The sequence below is a fragment of the Heterocephalus glaber genome, unplaced genomic scaffold (assembly GCF_053883595.1).
Source record: "Heterocephalus glaber isolate CG9 unplaced genomic scaffold, H.glaber_assembly_v1.0 deba00001444, whole genome shotgun sequence".
Lineage (NCBI taxonomy): Eukaryota > Metazoa > Chordata > Mammalia > Rodentia > Bathyergidae > Heterocephalus > Heterocephalus glaber.
Genome location: NW_028258297.1, coordinates 31,332,606 through 31,355,693, shown reverse-complemented (window position 1 = coordinate 31,355,693; position 23,088 = coordinate 31,332,606). Strand labels below are relative to the sequence as shown.

Below are 23,088 nucleotides of genomic sequence, written 5' to 3'. Positions count from 1 at the left end.
GGCCACGATTAGGAGCAAAGGGCTTGGCATCAGCATCGGGTGGCGCCCGGCACAGCGTCCAAGGCCCGTTGACCTCCAGCCTCCGGCCCTGCTGCTCCCGGGTGGCACCTCTGCCGCCCCACATGGGGCCAAAGCACTGTGGGTCAGCGGTCAGCAGCTTCTCCTGCAGTCTTGAGAGGGAGGCAGCAGAATTTGATGGAGAAACCGGGTGCTGAGAGACACAGCAGATTTAAACCCAAATGGGTGAATGGTTTTGTTGGTTTCAGTCTGCTAATACCTCAATTTCCATGTCTGTAAAATAGAAGACAGGCTCAGCCTCTCTAAGCCCACAGTGGGTCAGAGGCACAGTGGGTGGCAGCATTCGTGACCCCTCCCTTTGCCAGAATCACACAGTGAACTGAGAAGGGAATCAGAATCAATACAAGTTGGGCCTCTTTAACCCTGACTTGGGGCCAATGTGTAAGTTACAGTGAGCTTCCAGCTATAACTGTCTCCATCTCCAAATAAAACCCAGGGACTCCTCGCCAGAAAGCAAAATTAGAACAGGAAAAGGACCACTAAAATACATTAGCAAGGTAAATAATGAACATGAATAATTACATTACAGAGTGTGCAAATAAGCACTGGAAGACAAAGTGTTGTGTTGTAATTTCTGCTACGTGCAAAACCTTATAATAAGGAATCAAGAATTTATTTGTCAGGCATAATTTTTCCTGCACAATTTCATAACAGCACCATCTAATACCTTTCAAGTAAGTTCTACTTTTCAGAGTGTAGTTAGAGCAGTTCCGTCAATTATCCTGGGCCTTTCCTTCCATGCTAAAATTTCTCTCTCTCTCTCTCTCAGATTGGATCTGAGTGTGCTAAACTACACTCCCAGCCCTTCTTAATTTGAGGTAACTCCTCACCAGCCTCACCAGGTGGCCTCCAACCTGTGATTGTCCTGCCTCAGCCTCCTTTGAGCTGGCGTTAGAGGTGTGCACCACTCTGCCCAGCAGCTCTTCTCCTTTGAAGCCACATCCCTTCTTTGCTCACCTCCCCCTTGGTGTCCGTCTGGTCCGCCCACTGCCTGGCTAACTCAGACCCTCCTCAGCACACAGCTTCCAGGTGGCTCTGAGCTAGCCTATATCCCTTTCCCCAACCTGCTGGATCGGGATCTTCCACAAAGCTCGCAGCTGCATTGTGGGAAAAGCCAATGTCCAGAAGGGGCATGTGAGGCTGCATTAACTCTGAAAGAGCGCAGTTCACCAACGAGTGTCCTGGTCGGCACGACTTCCCTGGTTTACCGGGTAACTGGTCTGGGACAGTGGACTCTCCGGATAGCCGCCGCCTTGTCTTAGCCTCAGGGCTCGGCTGGGCCGGACTATTTTCAAGCAGACACAGCGGGAGCTTGTGCCTCCTGCTCCTCCCATCCTGGGTCCTCTGAGCTGCACTGGGCGGAGTCTGCACCTGAGCAAACCTTTCCTTTCAGCTCGGTTTCAGTCTGAAACTGCGGCCTCCGGGGCCTGTGCTGTCGTCGCTGGTCCCCCCCAGGTTCACCCCCTCTGCGAGGCTGGCACTAGCGCTGCCGCAGGGAGAGGAAAGCAGAGCCCCGTGCTGCCGGGATACTGCTGCTTTCCGCCACTTCATTCGTCCGTTCGTCCGTTCGTTCGCTCAGTCATCTGTTCAGCAGTTACCTGTCCAAGGGACACTGACCGCATAGCCAGCAACCGAGAGGCGTAACCCTAAGCATTGTGAAGGTACAGGTGGGTATGAGGGTCACTGTCTCCTAGGAACTTAAAGCAGGTTGGAGAGAAAAGATGTATGTGTGAAACATTTGTTAATAGCTATGAGTAGTTTCAAGTAGTTACATTTGAAAAATTTATGCTGTCTTATTTTATCTGCCAAACACTTTGCAAGGCGAGTTTGGCTGCTATTATCACGAATGCACGGGTTAGAACGCTGAGGCTCGAGGAACTAGCTCGTATTTGTAGGGTCAGCTTTCTCCATATGGAGACCAGTGTTCTCTCTAGAAGATCCATTGGTTAACTTCTGTAAAAATACCACTTAGTAAACAGCTGTAAGAAGGAAAGATGTACTGATGCATGTTCCATGTGTGAGAACTTCAGAAACATGCTAAGGGAGAGAAGCCAGACACGAAGCCACACACTGTCCGTTCCGCATGAATGACGTGCTCGGAATCCGCGCTTCCGGAGAGAGCAGATCAGGGGTCTCGGGTCTGGGACAGGGGAACAGGGAACAACTTGCTTAATGTGTACGTACAGGTTTCTCTTTTGGGATGATGCGAATGTTTTGGAACTGGGTAGAGGTGGCGGTTGTACTAATTGCTTGCCTTAAAATGGTTAATTTTATACTATGTGAATTTTGCCTTAATAAAAAATGTTGGAGACTAATTCATCTTGCTGTGACTCTAAAACTGCTAAAAAATAATTTTTAAAAAAGAGAGAGAAGGGCCGGGGATTTAGCTCAGTGGTTCTGCCGCCTGCCTCACAAGCACAAGGTCTGAGTTTGATCCCCGGTACAAAAAAAAGAGAGAGAGCCCAGAGTCAAATAACTGGAGACGTCAGGAGCCCGGATGTGGGTGGGCAAAGGCGGTGGGAGAAGCCCACTGCACCGTCACACGGAGCCCAGGCCCGCCAAGACTGACGAATCAAGGGAGCGTGGGGGGCCGCCCGCCACCTGTTCCCTGCCTGTCCTGCCTCAGCTCCTCAGCAGTGCCCCTCTCCGCATGGGGCCTGGCTCTCCGAGGCCCGTCCTCCCTTAGCCCACACACGTCACCATAGCTGCTGCTTGGGACAGGGAGGCAGCGAGCACAGGAGCGCGGGCTTTAACCTTCAGCCCTTCGTTGCTGTGCTGCCTGGCGCCAGGCCTGGGCCTCTCTGGGCTTTATGCCTAGGCCTCAGATGTCCCACTAGTCCACCCAGCTGCACCAACACTGCGGGGGTCTGCTCTGAGCAAGCGCTGTCCACACAGCATCCTCTGGGCCAGTGGGGGATTCTTTCTCCCCTCCGGGGTTATTGCCACTTTCTGCTGTGCCTGGAAGGGAAGAGCAGAGTGGGCAGCCTCCTTGGCGAGGTTCTCTAGCTGGCCCCACTGGCCGTCCTGGGCACCAGCTCCATGCCGCTGGGTGTTGGGATTTTGTCCCAGAGCAGCAGGGTGGATCCTCATTTTACAGTGAGGAACTGTCCGAGAACTGGGCCCGGCCAGGGAACCCGGGCCGTCTGGGTTGGGCTAGTCCCACTCTTGCCTGCCGGCTCAGGGACTGAGTGACCCTGCAGGTCCCTCTCTGGCCTCTCCAGTTTCCTTCTCTGGTTTCCAGCAAGCACCCCTTCCCTAGGGAAAGACGAGCCCGGGCCACGCTCCCAGGAGCTGAGAAGGGTTCCACCCTCCAGTTCAGGGAATGTGAGCTCCTTGAGCTATGGCCAGCAGGAGGACACAGCCACGCTGCCTGTTTAGACTCTTCCTGCAGCAGAGGGGCGGCACAGGGTGAGCCTGCTCCCCTTCCCAATCCCTTGGCCGCCTTGGGGCCCTTGCTTGGTCCGGTTCCGCTTGACCCCCACCTGACATGGGCCCCTCACCACCCCTCAGAGGGGCTTTACCCTTGGGAGCCCCAGGTCTTTAACTGATCCTTACTTTGGATGGAAACCAGGGCCTCATGCAGGCCAGGCAAGTCCTGACCCTGAGCCACTCCCAGCCTCAGATTTCTGGTTTTCTAAACCCACCCTGGGACACACAGCCTGACAAAGGTCTCGGGTGCTGGCGGCCCCATGCTAGTGGTCACAGCTGCTTCCATCAGCTCTCCCCAGTGCCTATTCTGCTGAGCATTTCCTCTCACTCCAGCCACACAGGGAAGGGAGATTTGGAAAGCTTAGTCCCAGATGCTCCAGCTAGTAAATGGCACAGCTAGGGCTGGACCCTGCCCTGTCCACCCTCATCACACAGCTCTTCACTGTAACCCAAGCTCCGAGACACGAGTCTGGGCTTTATAAAGTCACCGGTATTGCTTCTTGGCCTTTTGGCTAAGATCAAGTGTAGCATAAAGTCACGTTTCAGTTTGACACCCAATCACCAGCATTCCTTGTGCCTTTTTTTTTGTACCAGGGATCGAACTCGGGACCTTGCGCTTTCGAGGCAGGCGCTGGAACCACTGAGCTAAATCCCTGGCCCCTCGTGCCTGTTTAAAAGTCTTTTTTAAATGAAAGTTTTCAAATATACAAAACCCCCACAAGAATAGGAAACAAACTTCCACCCCTCAGGTTCAACAATTACCAATATTCTGCCATACATCTACCCACTTCTTTTTTTTTCCTATGGTACTGTAAAGAAATTCCTGACATTGTGTCATTTTGCACTTAATACTTCCATATGTAGCTCTTAAAAGGGGAGAAGAAGGTGCGAAGAGGGATTTCTTCCCTAACTACAAAACCAAACACCTAACAAGGATCAATGTCTTCTCACCTAATAGCTAGTTCAATTCAAATTCTCCTAGTGCCCAAAAAACTGCCTTTTTACATTTCACTTGCAAATAAGGATCCAAGCAAATCCATGCAGTGTATTCAGTTATGTCTCCTAAGTCTTTAAATGGAAAACTTTACCTTTTCTTTTCCTTTTTCTTTTTCTGGGTCAATGTTGTTAAGAAACTGTGTCCATTGTCCTGCAGAATATTTCATGATCAGCGGGATTCCTTCATGTGGTGGTATTTTCCTGTTCTTCTGTCTCCTGTATTTCCTGCAGCTCTAAAGGTTTAATGCCCCCCCCCCACCTTAGGAAGAACATCACACACATAGTGCGGAACTGCAGAACACCACCTGTTGTGTTGTTTCTGGAGGCACCTACTATCAAGTTGTCTCAATTTTAGTGCTGAAAAACATTATCTGCTCAGGCTGGTCTCCAGATATTTTGATAGTTTACAGAGACAAAACACAAGATTTAAATTTCACATCATCTTGGTGGTGTGGATTGTCTGCTATAACTGTCCTGGGTGCCAGACTTGAAGCTGACTGGTCACGGTGACTTCAGAAAACTGTCTTTTGCAGCTTTTGGAGCCGGCTCTGCCTGGGAGAGCAGAGCCCATCTAGGCATGGAGGGAGAGTTCCTTCAGTTGTAGGTACAGGCGACAATGAGTGTGGTCTGCATCCGTGAGCCAGGATGTAGGGGCTGGAAGGTGCCCGGCCACGCTGGTGCCAGAGGACGATCCCAGGGGTGGGAAGCACCAACCAGCTAGAATGGAGACCTTAGGTGTCAGCAAAGCGGCTTTGAGGATTAGCTCAAGTGGGAAGCATGGGAAACACTGATCCTCCTGGAGGAGGGAAGCTGCAGTGTGTGAGCAGAACCTGCACTAAGGAGGGATCCATGTTAGCAGGCTCATTAGGCAACCTAGTTCTGAGTGGGGCCCCAACAGACCCTGAGAAGAGGGCTTGGGACTTTGGCCCTGGAACCCAGGCAGAAGGGACTTAGAACCACAGAGTCCTCAGCTCATCGGGAAGAGCCCTGATAACCCAGGCTGGCCTGGGACTGCAGCAAGCCTCCTGCCTCAGCCTCCCCACTGCTGAGATTACAGATGTGAGCCACCAGGCCTCCCAGGAGTCATCTATTTGAAGTGGTACAGAAGCTCAGCTCCACTGGTTCTCACCCAGCCCATCCACTGCACCGCACCACCCTCTCTTTCCTCCTCAAAGGCGCGTAGCTTATGCCCTGTTACTCCATTCAGCGTGTGAGTTAATTAGGAGATGTGCTGTGGGTTAGAGTAACCACAGAAGGTGTGGGGTGCAGCTCTAGGTGCAAAGAATGATAAGTTTATGCCTCTGCCCTGCCAACCCAGGGCAGCAGCTAAGGCTGCAGGACAGGAAGAGATACGGGCAGGTTGCTGGATGTTTCTTGGTCAGGATCCTGTCCTTGAGGGCTATGTCCCTGAATTAGTCACCCACATGTCCTTAGCATTAGGGCTGAGGGTGTAATTCAGTGGTGAAATGCTTGTGTAGCATGCATGAGGCCCTGGGTTTGATCCCAGTACTGAGGAGGAGGAGGAGGAAGAGGAGGAGAACAAGGAGGAGAAGGAGAAGGAGGAAAAGGAGGAGAAGAAGGAGAAAGAGAAGGAGGAGAAGGAGGAGGGGAAGTTGTTGACGTTTCAGCATCTAGCAAAGGAAGTGGCACATAATGATAAATGCTATTCAGTACAAGCAGCTAAGAGAGCAGGTGAAGGAACAACTCCCCAGGAGGTACAGGTCTCGGTGTGCCGACTCGGTCCCTCATGCTACACCCCCTCCTGACCTCAGCGCCTATTCCAGCACAGCCCTCGGATGCTGGCTACCCAGCCCCTACCCGCTGAAGTTTAAGAAGTTATGTGTTCTTTCTTTTATTCGTAAGACAACATCCAATGGTTTATAGGAAAAGTTAAGTAGGTAGATAAAATGTATGCACTTCCTGAATTAAAGATCTAAATATTAAAACAGAAACACTAAACTAGCTGGAAGACAAGTTAGGTAGAACTCTCAAAGACATTGGCATAGGAAAAGACTTTATGAACAAATCCTTAGTAGCACAGGAACTAGCACAAAGAATCAACAACTGGGATCTCACCTTATCAAAAAGCTTCTGCACTACAAGAGAAACCACCAACAGCGCTAAGAGACAACTTACAATGTGGGAAAAAATTTTTTACCAGCTGTTCCTCAGACAAAGTACTACTGTCTAGAATTTATAAAGAACAGAAAAAAATCAGACCCCCCAAATATAAAGACCCAATTCAAAAATGGGCATCTGAAATGAACAGACATTTCTCAAAGAAGTAAAAGCGAAAAATAAACATATGAAAAAATGTTCAACATAATTGGTCATTCGAGAGATGCAGATGAAAACAACCCTGAGATTCCACCTCACCCCAGAAAGAATGGCTGCTATCAAGAAATCAACCAACAACAAATGCTGGCAGGGTTGTGGGGAGAAAGGAACCCTTCTCCATTGCTGGTGGGAGTGCAGATTGGTGCAACCACTGTGGAAATTAGTATGGTGATAACTCAAAGAACTAGGACTAGAGGTCCCATTTTACCCAGCTATTCCCCTGCTGGGTATCTTCCCAAAAGAATTAAAAGAATCATACCACAGTGATATATGCGCACCCATGTTGATAGAGGCACAGTTTGTAATAGCTAAAGCTTGGAAACAGCCCAAGTGCCCATCAACTGGAAACTGGATAAAGAAGATGTGGGCTTTTTTAATAAAATGGAGTACTACTCAGCCATAAAGAATGAGAAACTAGAGACATTTATAGTTAAATAGATGCACATTGAGGCAATACTCTTAAGTGAAATAAATAGGACACACATGTGTAAATGCCAAATAGTTTCTCTGGTGTGAGAAACCAAAAGTATAAATAAGGATCAAAATGTAACTGTATTATATACCTAAAATGTACAATAAACTAAATGGAAAAAAATTTTTTTAAATGTATGCACTTCCCAGAACATTATAAAATTGACATTTTAAGATAAAAATTTAAAATCATACTTTTACATATACCCAATGGAAAATAATTGCCACAATTATTTGTGTACAATATCTCACATTTTAAAATTTTATGAACAAATCCTGTTGGGCTGGAAATCTTATATTGTTTCCTTTTCTCTTTGAAATGACATTTCTATTTCACTTCACCTGTCATAATATTCTTCAATAAAAATATGTTTAGAAACATAATTTTCCCAGTTCCCATATTTCTTATGTTCTAATTATCAAAATTATTCTGATATAATAGTGATTAATAGTACATAATGGATTAAAACATTACACATTAATGCTTGACTATGCTAAGCAAATGCTTTACCATTGAGTTACATCTCCAGGCCTTTAATAAGAATTGTTTTTAGAAAGTAGCACCATAGACCATCCTCTGTTCCTGAAACGAACAAATACGAAGAGTGGAATCATACACTATGTCTCCTAACCAGGAAATATTAGAATACTGTTAAATAATCCACAAGAAGAGAGGCGGCCTCAAGGGAAATCCAAAACTACACTGACTGAAAGAAGATGAAAACACTGCACAGCAGCAGTTATGGACACAGCTCCTCAGAGCCAAATGGGAAATATGCGACCCTAAATCCTGATCCTGGAAAGAGTAAAACTCTCAGATCAAAGCCAAGTGTCCCACCCGAGAACCCAGAGAAGGAAGAGCAAAATAAACACAATGGCAAGCAGAAGGTAAGAAATAATAAAGGTAAGAAATAATAAAGGTAAGAACAAAAATCAATGAAACTTAAAAAGAGAAAAACAGGACCGAGAAATCTACGGAACAAAGAACTGGCTCTTGGGAAAGACCACTAAGATGGACCAACCTCTGGCAGGGCTGACTGAGGAAAGGAAAGAAGAAAGACACAAATGACCATTCCAGGCACAAAGCGGAGGGTGGAGCCTCAGACACGGAGAACCTCGGAATGATGACAAAGGAACATCACGAACTGCGCTGCACCCCGGAAGCCGACAACTCAGACATAATGGACAGATTCCTCCAAAACCACAGGTGATCCCAATTAGCCCACTATGAAAGATAATCAGAATAACCCTGTAACTAATAAGAAAATTAAACTTAGGCACTGTCAGAAGGCAAATATTCAGCCCCAGCTGGATTCTTCTGGAGAACTCTGCCTATGTTTGAGAAGAGTTAGCACCAATTCTATACATCTCTTCCAGACGACTGAAAGCAGGAGATGCTTATGAAGCATCTTATGAACATCTTACGAAGTTATATTATCCTAACCTAGTGCCAGAGAGATACTACACAAAAAGGAAAACTACAGACCAATAAATTCCACATATACACACAGAAGTTCTTTAAAAAATATTAGCAAATAGAGTTCAGCAATATATTAAAAGAATTATACAACATGAACAAATGAGGCTTATTCCAGCAAATAACAAGATAAAGAAGAAAGATTACATGATCTGTAATGTTTCTTCTAGAAAAATAGAGAAATAGAAAAGAAATATAGAAGTAGTTCAATTTGAAGAACATCTACAAAAAACCTCCAGCTAATATTAGACTTAACGATTAAAAAAACCAAGCTTCCCTTCAAAGTGTGGAAATCAGACAAAATGTCTGCTTTCATCAGTCAACACAATGCTGGTAGCTGCAGCCATGGCAGTAAGGCAAGAAGGGAATACAAAGAGTCTAGGTTAGAAGGGAATAAAAGTGTATCTACTGTAGATGACATGATGGTCAACGAGTAAGATCCCAAAGGAATCTACAGAAAATGAGAACTAATAAATCAGCTCAGCAAGTTCATGGGATAAGCAATAGATATACAAAACCCAACCAACTGTGTTCCCATATACTGGCAATAAATTCACAAACACCAAAAGTAAAATTACAATACCACCCACAATTCCTCCACCCCCAAGTACTTGAATCTAACAAAAGATATATGAGATCTGTATACCCAGAACTACACAAACGATGAAAGAAATCAGTAAGATCTAAATAAATGGGAAATATTCTGGGTTTATGTATTGAAAGGCTCAACATAGTAAACATGTCAATTTTCCTCAAATTGATATACATGTATAACATAACTCTTACCAAAATCGCAGCAAGATTTTTGGTAGATATATACAAGATTTTTCTAAAAGTCATGTAGAAAGGAAAGGGAGTTAGGCCAGCCACAACGATTTGAAAAAGAAATATAGATTGACAAAATCAATCCACATAACCTAAAGACTTATTTTATATATATGATAAACAAGACTGTGGCAGAACAATTGACACAGCCATCAGTGAAGCAAAATAAGGAAGCTAGAAATGGGCCCACATCAATGTCTCCCTTCCTTCCTTCCTTCCTTCCTTTCCTTTCTTTCTTTCTTTCTTTCTTTCTTTCTTTTTCTTTCTTTCTTTCTGTTTTTGGTATTGGGGATCAAACTCAGGACCTTGTGCTTGCGAGGGAGGCATGGTGCCACTGAGCTAAGTCCCCAGCCCACTCCATCTGTTTCTTGACAAAGATGTAAAAGCAGTTCAGTGGAAGAATAGACAGTTATTTCAATACATGGTGTTGGAACAATTGGACACTCATATGGGGGGGGCTACATTAAAAAACACCTAAATGAAGTTTCATACCTTTAAAAAATTAATTCAAAATGTGTCAAGACTTAAATATAAAGTGTAGCTTGCCGTGGTAATGAACACCTATAATCTCAGCATTCTGGGAAGCTGATGCAGGAGGATCACAAATTTGTAATAAGTGAATCAGCAAGACTTTGTCTCAAAATTTAAAAATGTAAAAATGGGCTAGGCCTGTAGCTCAAGGCGAAGGTCCTCCTTTAAAATTCTTAGGAAAAAAAAGAGAGAGTCATGTGGATCTAGTAGTACACAAAGAATTCTTAGACTCATCACCAATATTCAATGGTTAAAAAAAGTAAAAAATCCATTTAGAATATGGGCAAAAGATATGAAATGACTTTTCATCAAAAAGGATGTACAGATAATGTACAGATAAAGATGTGCAAATAAATAGATGGCGTTCAATGTTATTAGTCACTAGGGCAGTTAAGTCCAAAACTACTGGTCAAAACTAAAACTCACATAAATGAGAACAGCAAAGTCACAGGGTCCAGTGCTAATACAGCCATGGGCTGCACGACGCATGCCTGAGGACAACACAGCCACTGACCAAGGCGGCGGGCGGGCGGCTCTACCTCCCAGGTTGGAACACATGCCACAGGCAGCTGCTTGTTACCACTAGAAGCTCTAAAAGGTTCAACTTCACTGACCTAGCTTCATGCAGCTGTCCTCTGTGATGTGCCAAGCAGCAGACCTGCCCACAATGCATTTGAGTGTCCTTGTTGTCAAAGGATGCATGACCATATATAAAGTCAGTTGCTTTCCTATATGCCGGTAAGGAACAATTGGGATTTATAATACAGACTTGTCACCATTTACATCAGCAACCCCCAAATGAAAGACTTAGGTATAAATCTAGCAAAACATGTACAAGCTACATGAGGAACCCCATAAAACTCCAAAGAAAGGAATCAGACATCTGAACACTTAGAGAGAGAGCCCATGTTCATGGATAGAGGCTGCCACGCTGTTAGAACACCCTCTCTTCTCAAATGTGGAGTCAATTCAACACAGTCACAGTCAGAACTCCAGCAGATTATTTTGTGGATATCAATAAACTGACTTGAAAGTTTATGTGGAAAGGCAAAAGACCCAGGATGGCCAAAGGAATACTGAAGAAGCAGCAGGAGAATTTGGAAGACCATGCATAACGGGACACTCAAATGCAAAGCAAAACAAAAAAACCTAGAGACAGACTAAAACATAACTAACTCATAATGAATCATGGATCCAAATGTGAAATGCTCAATGATAAAGTTCATAGACACCGATACAGAAGAAAATCCAGGTGACCTTGGTTTGGCCATGACTTTAGGTAGGATTCCTGAAGCGAAATTCATGAATGAAAGAATTGGACTTCATTAAAATTAAAAATTTCTGTTTTGTGAAAAACACTCTTAAAGAATGAAGACAAGTCACAGACTGGGAAAAAATTTTTACAAAGCACACATCTGATAAAGGATTTGAACACAAAATATACAGAGAACTCTTAAAACCTAACAATAAGAGACTAAAACAATCTACTTAAAAAGTGGCCAAAAGGCCTGCATGGTGACCCACAACTAACCCACCTATTCTATTAGAAAGCTGAAGCAGGAGGATTGCAAGTTTGAGGTCAGTCATGGCAACTTAGAGAGATCTTGTCTCAGAATGCAAAATAAAAAGGGTTCTGGATGTAGTTGAGTGTGAAAAGCCCAGGGTTCAAGCCCCAGTACCACAAAGGTAAAAAGGTAGAAGAGTGGGCACAAGATCTGGACTCCTCACCTGAGAAGGACATACAGGTTGCAGATAAACAAATGCAAAGAAACACATGCAAAGATGCTTAACAGTCTAGTCGTTAGGGAAATGCAAATTGAATCAGCAAGCACATACGCATAGAGGAATAGCTGAACTTGAAAACACCAAGCGTTGACAAGGAGCTAGAAGAGTGGGAAAGCTCATCATCGCTCAGGGAATGCAAACCGGCACAACCACCAAGGAAGAATGTCTCGCAGTTTCTTGCAAAACCAAACACAGTCTTATCATTTGCTACAGCAGTTGCACTCCTGGTATTTACCCAAGCAAGCTGGAAAGTTGTGTCCACACACAAATCTACCACAGATGTTAGTAGAAGTTTTATTCCTAATGGGCGAAACTCGGCCCAAGATACCCTCCTCAGGTGAATAATGAGGAGTTATCCAGCAGGGAGAAGAAATGAAGTCTCCAGTCAGGGAAAGACAGGAGACACCCGAGAGCCTGTGTCTGTGAGAGGCCCGTCTAAAAGCGCTGTGCACACATGATTCCAAGATCCGACACCCCAGCCCAGGCTGCACTGCAGACACAGCAAAGCCTCAGCTGCCAGGAGTCAGGGCAAAGGAGGAGCAGGCGCGGGGAGAACGGGGGTCTAGGACAGTGAAGCTATCTCAAACAGTGCACTTAGGGCTGGGGATTTAGCTCAGTGGCTCCACAGCTGCCCTGCAAGCACAAGGTCTGGAGTTTGATCCCCAGTCCCGCAAAAAAAAAAAAAAAACAGAAAATCAAACAGTGTACTTAGATACTGCGTACAATTTTTACATCTCTGGGAGACACAGGATATTATGCATTTGACAAAACTTATACAACAGTACCAGAAGAGTGAACCCGAATGTAAACTGTGGGCTTTGGTTAGCAAGGTGCTGATATTGAGCTAACAACATATTGATTTAGCCAATAAAACTAGTAATGTAACTCACAGTCAGTAACTTTAGTTAGTAATATATCAATATCGATCCATTAAATGTCACAAAGGGCCCATATTAATGCAAGATGCTGACAGAGGAAACTGTGCTGGTTTGGAAAGAGAAAGGGGAAAGAGGTACATGAGAATTCTCTGTACATTATGCTCAGTTTTTCTGAAAGTGAGTGCTCTAGAAAATGCATGTCTTAATTTTTTCCCATGGGGAAGAATTCCACATAATTGACGTGGCTGCTCCTTCCCCAGGAGGTGGGCTTAACTCAGTCCCTCAGGGCCTGGGCTGTACTCGGTGGCTCCAGATTGAAGGAGGTGGAGCAGAGACCACAGGCAAGCACCCCTCGGCCGGGTGACCAAGGCTAGCACCATAGCAGTGCCGACCACAGGGCCTTTGCGATGGTGTGTGAATGCTGATCCTCCTCGGATCCACTCCCCGGCCTAACCGTGAGAAAAAGGCCAAGCAAGGCTGAATTGAAGGACGTTCTGCAAAATGCCAGAGAAACAGACAGGCCCCACACAAAGCTGAGGGCTTCTGACCAAGAAAATCAGTGTGGTATCCTGGGCAGGACCCATGCACAGCTCAAGGGCAGCAGAGGGAGATTAGAGAAATCAGAGCAGCTGCAGAGTCCCCTAGCAGTTGGCTCTTACTTGTGACAAAGGTGCCATCGAGCAAAGATATGAACAGGCAGGGAACTGGCAGAGGACGCGTGGGGGCTCTGCACTGTCTTAGAGACTTTCCTGCACATCTAAAACCATTTTAAAGTTAAGTCTATTTAAAAAATAATGTGTAGGGCCAAGGATTTAGCTCAGTGGTCTTGCCACCTGCTGCGCTAGCTCAAGGACCCAAGTTCAATCCCCGGTACCAAAAAACAAATAATAATAATAATGTGTAGCTGGGCGTAGTGGCACACGCCTGTGATCTCAACACTCAGTAGACTGAGGCAGGAAGATCACTGCAAGTTCAAAGCCAGCCTGGGCTCCATAGTGAGACCTTGTCTCAAAAAAAGCAAAATTAATAAAGAAAATAATGTGAAAACATAGCAACAAGTCAAGTGCTGCAGAATCTGGGCTGCACGTGTACTGCGGGGTATGATACAGTGTAGCCACTTTGGAAGAGCTTGGCAGTTTCTTTCGGAAATTAAACATACAGCTATCATGTGACTCTGCAATTGTACTCCTGGATATTTATCCCAAAGGCAGGAGAACTTATGCTCACAAAGAAACCCCACATGCACTCCACAGTAGCCTTACGGATAACTGCCCCAAACTGGAAAGAACTCTGGTGCCTGATGGGCTAAACACACTGAGGCACAACCATGCCACAGAATGTTGCTCAGCAACGAAATGGAAGAAACCGCTGATGCTGCCACAGCCCAGCTGGGTCCAGACTAAGGCTGCCTAGGGACAAGTGTCCAAGCCCACAAAGTCATACACCGTACAACTCCACTTACATACAGATCTTGAAATAACAACATTAAATAAATGGAGAAGCCATGAGTGGTTGCCAAAGGATAAGGAGGGGCAGAATAAGAGGGAAAGAGTTGGGATTATAACAAGGTAACATCAACATCCTTTGGCGTTAGGAATGCTTCGTGTCTTGTCGTATCAACAGCAGAATCCTGGTTATGATCTTCACTCCACAGTGCTACATCAGCACTGCATGAAGTGTGCGCAGAATCTTCCTGAAGGGTTGCGTGTGCATGTGTGTGTGTGTGAGTGTGAGTGCGTGTGTGTGGTGCTGGCAATGGAAGCTGTGAGCTTTTGAATACCAGGCAAGTGCCCCACCACTGTGCTGCCTCCCACCTTCCGCACTGCTTCCTTTCTTTGCATTCCGTTTCTATGTTCACAGGACAGGGGTTGGACTCCAGGGCTGACACACTGAGCTACAATCCCAGAAACCTTTAAAAACTTTAATTTTAATCCAGAAGAAATGGATGGATTCTTAGATGTACATGAATTACCAAAACTGAGTGAAGAAGATATAAAACCCTGAAAGATACAATAGAAGGAATGAAATTGAAACAGCAATAAAAAAGCCCAGCACCCAGTGGATTCACCTCTGAATTCTGCAAGAACTTCAGGAAAGATCTAACACCAGTACTATTCAAATGCTTTAATGAAACTGAAAGGGAAGGAGCACTGTCAAACTCATTCCTGGAAGCCAGCATTACTCTGATTCCAAAATCAGACAAGGACCCAAACGAAAAAGAGAACCACAGGCCAAGCCCTTTGTGAACACAGATATAAAGATCCTCAGCAAGACACTGGCAAACAGAATGCAGCAAATCATCAAGAAGATCACACCTCATGATCATTAGACTTCGTCCCAGGATGCGAGGATGGCTGAACATAAACAGGTCAGCAAGCAGAATCCATTGCATAAACGGAAGCAAGGCCAAACACCATGTGATCACTTCAGCAGAGGCAGAAAAAGCCTTTGACAAAGTCCAACATTAAAACCCCCAATAAAATAGGTATAAAAGGACTTTATCTCAAAGCGATAGAAACAATTCACGACAAACCTACTGCCAATATCATATTAAATGGAGGACAGCTTGAAGCTTTCCCTAAAGTCAGGAACAAGACAAACATGTCCTCTATCACCACTCCTGTTCAATATAGTACTCAAGACATTAGCCAGAGCAATCAGGCAAGCAAAATAAATGAAGGGGTTACATAGGAAAAGAAGTTATAGGAAAAGAAGTCAGATTTTTATGATTTGCATGTGGCATGATCCTTTACATAGAAGACCCAGAAAATTCCACCAAAAGATTGCTAGAATTAATAACCAAATTCAGTAATGTAGCACGATAAAGATCAACACACAAAAATCAATAGTATTCCTGTACACCAATAATGAGCTCATCAAGAAAGAATTTAGAAAAATAATACCATTCACAATAGCATCAAGAAAAATGAAATGCTTAAAAGTTAACCTAACCAAGGAATAAAAGACTTCTACAATGAAAACTACAGTACTCTGAAAAAGGAGACCAAAGAGCACATCAGGAAATGGAGGGCCGGGGATTTAGCTCAGTGGTTACACCACCTGCCTTGCAAGCGCAAGGACCCGAGTTTGATCCCCGGTACCAAAAAAAGAAAGAAAATGGAAAGATGCCCCCTGTTCCTGGATGGGCAGAACCAATATTGTCAATGTGGCCATACTTCCAAAACTGTCACACAAGTTCATCGCAGTCCTAATCAAAATGCCAACAGCATGCTACACAGAACTAGAGAAAACAATCCTAACATTCATCTGGAACCAAAAGAGACCAGAATAGCAACAGCAACCCTGGGCTACAAGGACAAAGCAGAAAGCATCACACTCCCAAATTTCAAGTTGTATCACAAAGGTACAGTGATAAAAACACATGGTCCCAACACAAAAACAGACGTGTGGATCAGTGGAAGAGACCAGAGGACGCGGAAACAAGCCTGGGCACATCCAGCTACCTGATCATTGACAAAGGGACCAAAAACATACACTGAAGGAAAGACAGCCTCTTTAGTAAATGGTGCTGGGAAAACTGGCACTCCACATGCAGCAGAGTGAATCTAGACCCATATCTCTCACCATGCACTAAACTAAAATAAAAATCAACCAAAGATGTAAATATCAAGCAGAAACAATCTGCTGGAAGATAGAATAGGTAAAACTCTTGATGTCATAGGTGTAGCCAAGGACTTTTTGAACACAACCCTAATTGCACAAGAGATAACATCAAGAATCCACAAATGGGATCACATCAATTATAAAATCTGCATAGCAAAGGAAACCAGCAACAGAAAAGAGACAACCTACAGAATGGGAAAAATAATTGCCAGCTGGGCCGGGGATTTTGCTCAGTGGTTCTGGTGCCTGCCTCGCAAGCACAAGGACCTGAGTTCAATCCCTGGTACAAAAAATAAATAAATAAATAATTGCCAGCTACTTCTCAGACATAGGACTAACATCTAGCATATATAAAGAACACAAAAAAATTAGACACCCTCATAATAAAAATTAGACTCTTCCAATTAAAAAATGGGCAACTGAAATGAATAGACACTTCTCAGAAGAAGTATCAGTGGCCAATAAATACATGAAAATTCATTCAACACCTCTGGCCATATCAGAGCAAATGAAAACAACACAGATTTCATCTCACTCCAGAAAGAATGATCATCATCAAGAAATCAAAGAATGGGCCAGGGATTTAGCTCAGTGGTTCTGGTGCCTGCCTCACAAGCACAAGGTCCTGAGTTCAATCCCTGATACCAAAAAAAAAAAAAAAAAAAGAATGGGCTGGGGATTTAGCTCAGTGGTGACATTGCCTGCCTCTCAAGTGCAAGGTCCTGAGTTCAATCTCCCGTACCAAAAAAGAAATCAAAGAAAAACAGATTCTGGCAAGGCTGGGGGTGGAAACACTTCTCCACTGTTGGTGAGAGTGTAAATGAATACAACCACTCTGTAAAGCAGTATGGAGATTTCTCCAACAAGTAAAAATAGAAGTCCCATGCTATGGAGCCGGGCATGGTGGTGCACGCCTGTAGTCCCAGCACTCGGGAGGCTGATGCAGGAGGGGCACCACAAGTTTGAGGCTATCCTGAACTACATAGCAAGACGCTGTCTCACAAAAACCAGAAAAGAAAAAAAAGAAACCTCGTGTGACCCAGTTCTTAATCCTTCTCAGTATCTTCCTGAAATATGATATCATATCACAGTGATACATGCATACCCTCATTTATATTTTAAGTGAAGTAAATCAGACACTCAAGCTTAAATATTGCATGGTTTCTCTTATATGAGAAACTCAAAGTATAAATACAACAAAAAGCAAAATGCAAGTTAGATAGTAGGAAAAAGGAGACAAATCTTTTGCAAAAGGCAAGGGAACCAAAGGATGGAGGGAGAGGGGAAAGAAGGGAGGGGAAGGGACATAAAAAGAATAAAGATGTGCTACGTCTATGTGCCAACTCTGCATGATGAATGTAATTCTTAGGTGCTACAAACATGTACTAATAAAATTAAAACTTTACAAATGTTTCATTTTGAGACAGGGTCATACAAAGTCACTAAGTTGCCCAGGTTGGCCTTGAATTTGTGATCCTCCTGCCTCAGCCTGCCACAGGGCTAAGATAACAGATGTAGTGTTCCTTATAACTGTATCTGTTTCTATAACTTCTCAAAAAGAAATTTAGTTAGGAATTTTTAGAACTACATCTCTTGGAGTAAATTAATTTTAATGAATGTCTTCATGCATGATAGTACTTGCTATTATGGCCATTCGAGAAATGCAAATGAACCCAAATTCTTTTTTTCTTTTTTTGGTACAGGGGCTCAAACTCGGGACCTTGCGCCTGCAAGGCAGGCAGCAAAACCACTGAGCTAAATTCCCGGCCCGAGAAATGCAAATCAAAACAACACAGATTCCATCCTACTCCAGAAAGAATGGCTATTACAAGGCAGGGCCGCACCCAGTCCATTCGTACTTTTCATTTTGATAGAAGTAATGCTGGGAAACTTCATTCACAAGTAAGTTCGGATGGTGTTTTATTATAGCAATATGATTTAACTCACTGAACTCCTTCCAAGTTCTAGGCCAAAAATAACATACTGCCCTATCGTCAAGAATTATTTTTACTAATCTATCAGCTGACAACTTGAATAAGTCTTCCTCTGGTATCACTGAAGGCAAAGAATTGGAAAACATCTGGCTTGTGGATATTTTGTTACTCTGGCTGTTTTATTTTGTTTTGTTGTTTCTGGGAATTCACCTAAAATACTCTACCAAGATTCACACATGATTACACTCATTGTCCTGTACTCTTTCTCTTAGAGATATCTTCGAATTTCACAGATTTAGAAAAGGTTAGAGAAATTGAAATATTGTTCATTTCAGTATAAATTGACCCAACTTCTATTTTTGTATGGTTTTGCTTTATAATACTTTATTTTTATTGTCATGCAAATTTTAAGAGCTGCATGCTTAGCACATCTGATTTATGAATAATATTTGCAGCTTAGCCTTATGTTAAAGCCAGTCCCCCTGATTAAATTAATCACCCAAAGTAAACTTATTCCCCTTCAGTATTTCAATCTAATGCAATGTTCCCATTACAAACGCTCTGAATTCTAATTTGGAATGATAGATAAATAGGCAAAAAGATAGACAGAAAGAAGGAGGATTGATAGAGAAACAGCAGGGAACCCATCATAAATTTATTACCTGGAGAAAATAAAGCACCACATTGCCAATACTTCCAACTTCCACTCACTTTACCGTATTTTTCTGAGAGCTGCATGATGACAATATGCTATTTGACAGTCATCCAGGAAAGAATGGGGAAAAAAGGTAAAAAAAATTGTTATGCTACAATATATCGGAATTCAAAATATCCCAAAATGGGCCAAAGTGCTGTTTCCAAGGCCATGCTTCGCCTTGTGCAGACATCTGTACCCGACAGGGAGACAAGCGTTGGCAATTGTGTTGTCCTCCTTACTATTTCTAGTCTGCTTCGCTGGTAGCAGTGGAGATTTGTGCTTTGGGCCCAAGGCAACACAGCAAGGCTTGGGGTGGGTGAAAGGCAGGGATTTCCCCTTCTTGGAAAGTGACAAAGGGCCACTGAGAGAGACCAGCAGGACCAGAGAACAGGCCATTCTAGGGAAGACGGGCGGGCACGGAATGCGCAACCTGGCCGTGGATGGTGCCTGAACGTCCCCTGCAGGCCGCCCCGCCTCTGGGGCACTCCCACACTCCAGGTAAGCCCTGCTGGCACTCTTTCTTCCACCCACACCTGGAAAGGCTTCTCCTCCCCTATCTGTCCCCACGCTGGAGCCGTGACCGGTGAACTTTCCTCCTCCTATGGGCAGTGCTGAAACTCAGCTTGGCGGGACACTGGGAAGAGGGGCAGTGTCTTCCGGAGTGGACAGCCCTGCGGAGGGACCAGACAGACACCCGGGAAGCAAACAACACACAAAATGTGCCTAAGAATATGGCAAAGATGCACCCACCTTGGGACTGTGTGTGGGTCACAGAGACTGAGCGCGTGGCATGTGGGGGAGTCTCTGAGATTCAGAGAAGGATGTGAAGGTGATGACCGAGGGAGGTCAAGGGACTGACCGCCGTCTGAAGCCTCCACACGGTCCCCTGGGAAGGGCCAACGCCCCGTGGCCCCTTCCTTTCCACAGTGGAGGCTGTGTTTGAGCCAGATTTCTCTGCTCAGTGACAGAAGAGAGACAGAGACAGAGGGATTTGTCCTCTTCTTGGAATTTCCACTCAACTTCTGGGCTAGTGGCAGCCAAATTGGTCAGTTTGTACTAAAGTGTGAATGGCTCCCAATAATTATACCAATCAATGCTCACTTCCACTCAAAGGCCCTTTGAAATGTAGTGAACATTGAGGTATCCAGGCAGCAGAGGGATCATAAAGGAGGAGGAGACCGGGAAGCGAGGACCCACCCAGGAGCAGGGAAGTAGGGAAGTGGCCTGCGGACCCCACCTGCCTGGAGGTGGCCCCTCACGGACCCGCCTCTGCAGGGACAGCCCTTCTGCCCAGCCAGCTGGTGGCACGAAGCCCCCTGCAGCGCCCCCAGAGAGCCCAGTGCATCTCCAGTCAGAATGAACTCGCTCCCGGGTTCTGTGGTTTCTGCGAAACACTGCTATTTATCCAACCCGAGAGAGGGGAAGCAGAGGGCGGAGGGATGGGAAGCTAGGTTAGTCATCAGCACGTTAGCAGGAGCGAGGTTGGAGGGACACAAGAGGGAAAGAAACTCGAAAAGGGCAGCTTGTGACTCACAAGTTCTCAAAGGAGGACCTGCCAAGCTGTGGGGCTTACGCAGCTGGAGTTTTGTGAGTGAGGCGGAGCCACAGGCTGGGGTGCGCCTGGGGAAGGGAAGGAGGCGGGGAGAAGGGCGGGGCAGAGCAGTGGGATCCGTTCTCTGCCCCCAGGATGGCGCGCGGGGACCCCACAGTTTACCCCACAGCTTGTTGAGTGGGAGGCGCCCACTCCCTGGCCGGGGGCCCTCGGCTGTCTCCACGCCCAGGCAGGGCCCTATGTAGGCTGCACTTTTCCTCTTCTTTCCTTGTTACTATTGTGGTATTAGGGATTGAATCTCCGCAGTGAGTTGGACTCCAAGAACATCTTGTATTTTATATCTTGAGACAGTTGCCCGGGGTGGGCTTGAACTTCCGCCCCTGCCTCAGCTTCCTGGATGCTGGGATGACAGCTGTGAGCCCCAGGCCGGCTTTGGGCTGCAAGTTCTGGATCTCGTGTTCTCCAAGACCGCTGGCTGCTGCGCACACTCGGGTGGGGTGGGTAGGAGGTGGTGCAGGCACAGCGCTGCCCTCCTTCCGAGGAGCTCTCCGGGCTCCGCGGTCGAACTGGCCAGACAGTGTGTCCGGGGGGAGAAGGCAGGCTGGGCGCTGGTGTGGGCCTTCTTAGTGGCACTTTTCAGTGTCTTCGTTCAAGGGAACAGCAGCTTTACGATTCCCTGCTAATGCTGGTTCAGAGGCCCCCACAGCAGAGGTGGTGTCCGGCGGGGTGTCAGGAGCATGCAGACAGGCAGGCTGTGGAGTCACAGAGCCTTCCCGCAGGCCAGCCGGTCCGGGAGGCCACCAGTGCTGCAGCCATGTTTTGCCAGGACAGGGGGTCACAACTTGTATTTTCCAGAAATTATGGACATCAGTTCCCTCAACAAGGCACCCTCTCCTCTCCCACATCACCCCTGGCAGGCCCCTGGTCCTCATACGCTCAGCATCCTGTTTTCTGGTCCTTTGTTCAGATCATTATGGCTGGCTGTCCGCTAACAGGGAGGCTCTGCAGGCTGAGAAGCACTGCTTGTCCTGTTCCTCCTTGGACTCGTTAGGGCTCTCTGGAGGAACACATTCGGTAGAAGACAAATGGATAATCGTGCCAGCGGATGCACTAAGCAGAGGCGGGACAGGCCCAGGCCACCTGTGGGCGCAGAGGCAGGAGCATCCACACTGGGTACATGCATGCTGAAGAGCTGGACGGTCAGCCAGGAAGAGCAATCCAAGAGGACGGCCAGATGGAGGGCACCGCCCCATCCAAGGCCTGGGGCCTGGAAACGCACTGTTGGAAGGCTGAAGAAACCGCACCACGGGTGGTGAGAAGACTGGAGCCACCCAACATGCGAAACCTTCCTTCCTTCTCTCTTTATGTCATCCAGCTACACAGCTACTAGTTGGTGCTGCCCACATCCGGGGGTCTCCCCTCAGTTTGCTGACCAACATGTCAGTCATCCACAGACACGCCCAGAACTGTCTTTACCAATCTGCCAGGCGTTTCCTAATCCACTCAAGTTGACGCGCCACGATTAATGGTCATAATCGTGGCATCCTTTGTCCTGAAAACTATATCTGGCCCACAGTAGGTGCTCAGTAGATATCTGACTGAAAATTGTAAGAAAATGTAAGTTGTCAGCCGTCGGGTCCACTCACCAGAGTGTGAAATTCTTAAGGTCAGGGCTCTTGTCTGTCGCTAGTTGTGAGATAGTCAACACCTAGAGCCCGAAGCACTGAAGAGGGTTTGGTGAATGAATGAGCAAGCGAGTGACAGAGATGAACGGAAGCCAAGGTAAGTGGGAAGAATTCCCAGAGGAAAAGGCTCTGCACTGCCCGAGAAGCATGATGGAGCTTGGACGGCACCATTAGTTTAATCTCCTAACTCCCAGAGATCGTAATAGTAAGAGCCAACATTCACTGAATCCTTCACTCTGTCAGACACCGTTTTGGGCTCTTTATCACTATTTTATGTTCCAGAGAATGCTTTTGGACAAGCCTATCAGTCAACCTGAAATACTTTTCTGCATTGAAAGAGTCAGTTGTGACACATTCTTGTCATGGAAGTCAGCATTGTTTCTGCAGAGCCGAGAACAGCTGCAGGCGGAGGAAGACAGTGGAAGCCAGGGCTCCAGTAGCTGGAGGTCAGCAGAGACCACTGGGCCTGCAGATCGGCCCGGCTGCCTGAGCGACTGAAACCCTGTGGCAGGTGGAGCAGACAGCCGAGAACAGAGGGAGGGCCCGGCTCTGGGCTCCAGGTCCTTAGAGGCTATGCTAAGAACCTCCTTGTGGTCACTGCCACTGGGCACCAGCAACCTGTCCTCCCAGGGAGGGCAGGGCCCACAGGCTCTGCCTGGGACCCCACTCTGTGCAGACCAAACTCAGGAAATGTGGGAGCTGGAGGGCCACTGTGTGGTGGAGACCAGGCCCCCGGAGCCCTGGGCACCACCCTGCCCCTGGCCATGTGGCTGCTGAGAGCAGCTACAG

The 23,088-nt window shown here is 46.1% G+C and overlaps 1 long non-coding RNA gene across 1 annotated transcript; it reads left to right on the top strand.

The window, feature by feature from the left end:
• Positions 1–219: 219 nt before the first annotated feature.
• LOC147827553 (uncharacterized) lies at positions 220–19,113 on the top strand. Its single transcript, XR_015452361.1, has 2 exons — positions 220–1,745; positions 18,135–19,113. It is a non-coding gene; the product is annotated as an uncharacterized LOC147827553 (long non-coding RNA).
• Positions 19,114–23,088: the final 3,975 nt, after the last annotated feature.